Source organism: Musa acuminata, chromosome BXJ3-9 (genome assembly GCF_036884655.1).
Source record: "Musa acuminata AAA Group cultivar baxijiao chromosome BXJ3-9, Cavendish_Baxijiao_AAA, whole genome shotgun sequence".
NCBI lineage: Eukaryota > Viridiplantae > Streptophyta > Magnoliopsida > Zingiberales > Musaceae > Musa > Musa acuminata.
The window spans coordinates 12,520,096-12,527,132 of NC_088357.1; positions in this window are offsets into that span (position 1 = coordinate 12,520,096).

The window sequence follows — 7,037 nt, forward strand, 5'->3', positions numbered from 1 at the left end:
TCTAGCATCTTCATTTAGTAAACTGTCTTTAATCATATCTATAGTTAGAGTCCCCTATGGTGTGGAGTTACAAATTGTCACCACATACGTTTCCTAACTTTCTAGTAAAGAGCTGAGAAGTAATAATCCTTGCATCTCATCATTTATATTCATTTTCATAGCAATCAACTTGTTTGCAAGACTATGAAATAGACTTATGTGCTCAATAATGTTACCATCATTTTTATACTTCAATTTTACAAGCCTTCAGAGGGGAAAAAAATCTATTTTCCATTGTCTTTTAGCAAAGATGTTTTCTAACCTTTGATAAATAATATCAGCTCTGGTTTCATAAAAAATATGCTCATGCAAATTTATATTCATCCATCTTCTAATATAGACAATAGCTTTTTTATATTGAACCTCACATTCCTCATCTTCCATAGTAGAAGGTTTATCTTTAATTTTGATGGACTTATACAAATCTTTGTAATAGAGCAAATCTTCCATCATATGCCTCCAAGTGAATTAATTTGATGAGTTCAATTTAATCATACTATTTGACGCTTCTATTTTAATCACATAAGAAAAAAAACTAGCACCAAACAACCTATTGCTCTGATACCATTTGTTGGGAAAAACTATTATAACGAAATAATTTTTTCTCTCTGTGTATCAAAAGGGGTTCCTCATCAAAATACCAACTTGTTATCAAAAGTAAATATTAACTAGAGCAACATAAATAGTAGAACAATATATCAATCACAAAGTGAGACACTGAAATTTTTACGTGAAAAACCCAATACGGGAAAAACTATGGGACCATAGTCTATTTTAAACTTTCAATATCATCAATAATGATAATATATTTATAGTAAATCTTCTCTAGATTAACATATCATAGTCTATTTTAAACATTAACATATCATCATCATTGAAGATGAATTTCATGAAAACAAAAATTTTAGGTTTCATAAAATGAGTATAACGGAAAAATACCGTAGAGAGGATAAGCTATATATAGGTAACATTAAGATTGTAAAACTTATCGTAAGAATTCTTTACATAAAATTTGAGTAAGAATCAACAAAGGTAGCCACTGATCATCTACTAAAAGCTAGGAAAACCTTACTTTTTCTCACACCATCATTGTTTGCTGCACGCACGCACTTGTTCGCTGCTCTCACAGTGCACGTCTCTACGTTTTTTTTTTTTAATAAATCAGATTGGGGCTCATCTAGTCCAAGCCTATGGGCTGGACGGACTAATGTGGTCATTGTAAAGCATGGTTAGATATCTCCTTGGAACAATCAATCTGGAAGCTTTTTAATAAGACTATGTCTATGCTGAAAGCTGATTTTCATCTAACTATTAGTAATGTTAATCAACCAAATATTTTGCATGACAATTGGATCTTTGACATTTGCCTTAAAGCTATACTTTTAATATATTTGTTATCGATGAACATTGGCATGTTTCTAACCTTCTGCTTGATAACAAATGAAACGATTTGTTACTTGATCAATGCTTTGATGGCAATATTTGCAGGCTTCTCTCCCGCATTGATGTGCCACCTCCTCTCGAGGATGACAAATGGATTTGGAGAATTGACCTAAAAGGGCAACCACCAGCCAAGCTAGCTTATAAGGTACATCAAAGACTTGGATCATCCTAGTGGGGAGGTCGAAGGGTGTTGGAGTGAATCGTGAAAATATTATGCTTTTCCTAACTTTTACATCGCAAATTGTCTACTTCAGTTAGGTTATCTCAGTTGGGTATTTGTCTGCCTCACATGCGTTATGTTTGTAATAAGGGTCGGGATGATCAAAATCATAACTTCTTTGACTATGCATTCGCTACGAGGGTGTGAGCCATGCTTAGCAATAAGTTGGGATATCAATTCTCTCGTCGTGGGAAGTGGAAAGTGGGATATCATCACACACCTCAATACATGGTCCATCGTTGGCTTTTGACAGTGTCACAGTAAAAGGCCATGCATGGTTGTGTCTCAGCTACGTAAGCGAACAACGGACATCAACTTGTTGCAGCAACAGCGGAGGCCTCGTTTGTCCACCATCCCACACCTCGATGCATCATGGTCCATCGTTGGCTTTCGACACGGTCACTCACGGTAGAGGCGATGCATCCCTGTGTCTCAACCACACAAGCGAACGAGGGACATCATCAACCTTGTGCCCATTGGAAAGCTGGCCAGCAATTGTGAGTTTGATTAGCAACTAATAGGCTCAAATTACCTCATAATCAAATAAGAAACAAAGATATTCTAACAACAAGCAGCAAGAAGAAAAGTTTCCAGTCAATTCAGCTCGAATGATCCATAGATCAACAACATCGTTCGAGCTTTAATAAAATCCCACACACGTATTCTTCCTTGACTCGTCATAAAGAGTTGATTAGCACAATTAGTTCTTCATTCACAAGTTATTAAAATTCCATGTGCAGCTCGAGTGGGAAAAATCTAAAGATGTCTTGTAAAAGAAGTTGGTATCTTCTTCTTCAACCATCTATCTTCTAGGAGAGTGGAGAGTGGCGACTTGTCATATGGGGTTGTGATCAACATTTCATTAGTCTATTCCGACGGCATTCATTGCCTTGGTTTGAAACTTGTGTTCATGGTTTTGTCCATTGTGGTGAGGATTTTGGAACTTGGAGAATTAACTAGTGAACAGATGTTTGTTAGCTAACCACTAAACCTATATTAATCCAAGCAAAGATTAAGTAAGAGAGATGTGATGAGGAAGACAAGAGGGTTTTTGTCTTGGTTATGGTGTTGGGGTAAGTCAAACTTGAATCCTATAGATTAACACATTTCAAACTTCATCAGCATTCCATCTCTTGCTACATACATATCCACTTATTTTATAATGTGTATGCATCTTGGTTTTGATGTTTATTTGTCACCATAAAGATTGATGCTTTTAAGTTGATTAGCCTTCCAAAGCTAATCAAAACATTCATTAGGTCAGATACGCGTAAGATTAGGCCTAAATAATTAATTCTCAGCTTAAAATGAAAATATATGAATCCAATATGGTATTAGGCCACACTTGTTGTGCTCTTTCTATTCAATTATGAAAATAAAACTATGGAAAACCATGCAATTTGAGTCATGCAAACATATCCTCTTTTGTTAACTTACATTTTATGTGAGTGTTCAAAATAATAATAAAAACCCAACAATGGATACAGTTTTGAATTTATCAAGAATTTAAATTATTGACCAATGTCTTTACATCCTTTTTACATAAGCTTAGAATTTTTATGCTTTGCATGTTCAATTTTTATTTACATATTTAAGCATATATTTAAGTCTAATCGTAATCTACAAACAAGGTAAAAAAATTAGCTAATTGATCTTAAATCCCAATGCATTATGTATGGTTGAAGACAAGCAATGCCACTGTTTCTTTGGCAGTCAATCCCATGCCGTGAACCGTTTGGTCTCCCATCAATTTCTTCCTTATGACTCGAGAGAATGAAACAGCAGATAGCAAGAAATCTCCACAAAGGAGGAAGCGCAATGACAACAGTGCCGTTACGAGCTTCGTCACACCCCACGAGCAAAAGTTGACTCGTATCCCTCCCTCCCTCTTCTTGTCATTTTCCTCTTTATTTTATTTTATTTTTTTTGTTTTTATTCCTATCTTCCTATCTGTTTTCTAAGATTCGCAGCAATAAAAAGAAGTAATTTCTTTCTTGCAATTGGTATTTGATTCCATCAGCTCATGAGAGACGACAAATCTATGAAAGAAGTGACATGAACAGTGAAAGGTGAGAAGGTAAAGGTACAGAAGATGTGGGGGGGGGGAATGAAGGGGGACGAGGGAAACAGATGCCTCTGTTGTCTCCCTGACACCTTCAGCATGCTCCTCCCACCACTAGGATTATTATCTCTCTCTCTCTCTCTCTCTCTCTCTCTCTCTCTCTCTCTCTCTATATATATATATATATATATATAATGAATGCGTTGTTTAAAATGATGACCTATAGCAATCTCTATCAAGTACATAAACATGAGTTCCATAAGGGTAATTAAAAACTACAACCAATATAACTCATTGTGATTCATTCCACACGTCCTTTTGGAGTCTTATTTTAAATCAATAATGCTAAACAAGCGTTCGCTACCGCCGATTTATTTAAAAGCTTAAGTCAACAAAATGAGGTATGCTCTTCTGATGATATGTATTATTAATGCGATCTTAAGTAATTTGCTATTAATTTAAAAAACTACTACAAGTATCGTAACTCATTATCAGTCAATTCCACATCTCCTTTTGGATCATATTGAAAATGCATTTAAATTTAAAGAGCAAGTGAGAATAATGAAAAGCAGAAAGGAAATATAAATCGAGTTTATAACGGTTCAATCGTTGTGACCTACGTCTACTCCCGATTCATCTTTTGTCGAGATCACCGATGTTCACTAACGATCTTTTTTCAATGGGCGAAGACCAACTACCATCTTACAACTCTTTCTCCTTTTAACAGGCTCAGGAGAGAACCTTGACAACCCCTTTTTATAAAAAAATTCTCACAACCTCCCTTAGAACAACCTCTAAGCTCAAGGAGGAAGGACTCAACTTTCTAACAAAGTTTTCACACTCTAAACCATAAGTTTTCATTCTCTTTTCTTGCTTTCTCAAGCAGTAAAGAGTAAGGTATTTATAGGTATTGGCGGTACCATCGTCAGTACTGGGTGGTACCATCGCTTGCCAAACTGATACTAGGCGGTACCATCGCCCAGTCTGATAGTACCACTGCTTGACACAATCTGGGAGACTATGTATGGGCGATACCATCATCGAGTCTTTCGGAAGAAGTACATTTCGTACTTTTCCGGCTCATAGGTGGTTCCACCACCTGACCCAACTTTTGGGTCACTGAATGAGCCTCCAATAGGCCCAACTCAACCCTCAATCAAGCCTAATGAACTTTTAATTGAGTTAGTAGGATTACACCAAAAACTAACTCAATTTACAATATAACTATGATAATTAAGACCTAAACTACTTTGATCTAGACACAATCGATTACAAACACGAATAGTATGTTGTCCGACATATCATTGGTTCATCCGACACTTCGTCCGAACCTTCGACCTTCGTCCGATCCTTCGACGCATCATCCTCTCCTTCGACGTATTACCCGATCCATCGGTATGTTGACCTCTCGTAACATCTGATCTTCTTGGCACAATGTCTAATCTTTCTAGCCCGATGTCCAAACTCATGGCACGAAGTCTTTTCGGCACGTCGACTAGTCCTCCGGCCCGACGTGTCATGGACAAAACTGTAAACAGGACGTTTGATGTAATGCTTATGTATGTTTGTGTCTTTCAGTTTTGTTTATACTTTGCACAACATATAAAGAGCTGTCAGTAGGCTTAGTAGCCCTATTTTCTTTGGTTTTGGTAGCCGTCCTAGGCTTGCAAATAAAGGTTATCATGTAAGCACTTGTGGGGATTTCGGTCTGTAGTTAACCATTTTGAACCTTTTGTTGTGCGATCGTTCAGAGCTTGTGAAGTCTATTTGTAATTTGTATTGACTATTAAGTGTTTACTAAGATAATTACTTGTGGATCCCAAAATGAGACGCTTTCTCTGACCCGTTTTCTCTTTTGTAAGTCATAAGGGATCATAGGAGATTTTGGGAAGACTAACCTTTGCGGACCGACACGTAAGGGTGCCACACGACTTAGGCAAAACCAGCTAAGTGCATGACAAACGTCCAATCTTCTGACATGATCCACTTTGACCCAATGTCTGATTCTTCTTGCTTCAATCGAATTATCTTTCAATAACCGAAATTAGTTCTACATCATTCAAACGTACGCTGATTAGATAATAACTTCATCAATTTATTTCATCATCAAAATCTGATATTCAATAAATTCAAAATATATGATCATGAGATATGATATTTTTTATTGAACTTAGAATAATCTTTTTGTTTTGTTTTGTTTTTGCCGAGGACATCCAATAAGTCAAGTCAAATTAGGATCATGATACGTTGCCACTTTGCATCGGATCAAGTGATATGAATGAAAGTGGAATTTAGACTACGCAAGTTGACCTGATGAATTGGGTCAATATTATCAACTGGTACATGCTACTTTAAGCCTAATAAGTTAACAAACAAAGGGAATAAGACTAATGCCATTGGGTTGAATCCGTATTCATTTAATTGATTAAAAAATCAACATAGTTTAATCGGATCGATGAGTTTAGACGATTGATTTGACTAATAACCAGATTAAACTTGTCCCGATGTTTCATCTTTTTTTTTATCTGTGTCAGTCACATTTGATTGAATCTTATAATTTAATTATATCAACAGATTAATGATCCGAGAATAACGCAGTCAAACTTGAAACTTAGAGTTTTGATACAGTATCAAAGAGAGTGAGTGCAACCTAACATGAATATGACCCATTACAACAGTAGAAAGGATGCTCAATTATTGGCTACATTACTGTAAAAAAAAAATATTTCACCACATCGTAAGAGGGAAACAGAAATTGTCTACTTGTCGCAAAATGAGAAAGAAGATTAGGTTTACCGAAGTCAGCTCTTATAAGGTTTAGACCTATCTTAAATGATCTAATCTTGAAGGGAATGATATTAATATCTTCATGATATTATTCCTTATTTCATCTACTTCTGTTAATAACTATCTTGTCAAGAATTTAACTTGAATGACCCAAAAAACATAAAAATCTTTGGATAACAGTTAGTGTCACTAACTGTTGCTCTAGTAAACTTTCACCAATATAATTAAGACCTCTTTCTATAGAGAACAATAAACAGCTCCATCAGGTTCAATATGGGAAATGGGTTCACAAGATGAGGAAGAAGTCTTACGGGAAGTATATGTAATAAGGGACCAAGAGTTGAAGAGAGCAGCACATCACATCTGTCAATAAAGATAACAGATAGAAACAAATGCTGATGAAAGATAAAAAAGAATATTGCTCTTCTAACTCTTATCTCTTTATGCATTTATTTCATCAATTTCTATTTGCTAGCATAGCCAAAA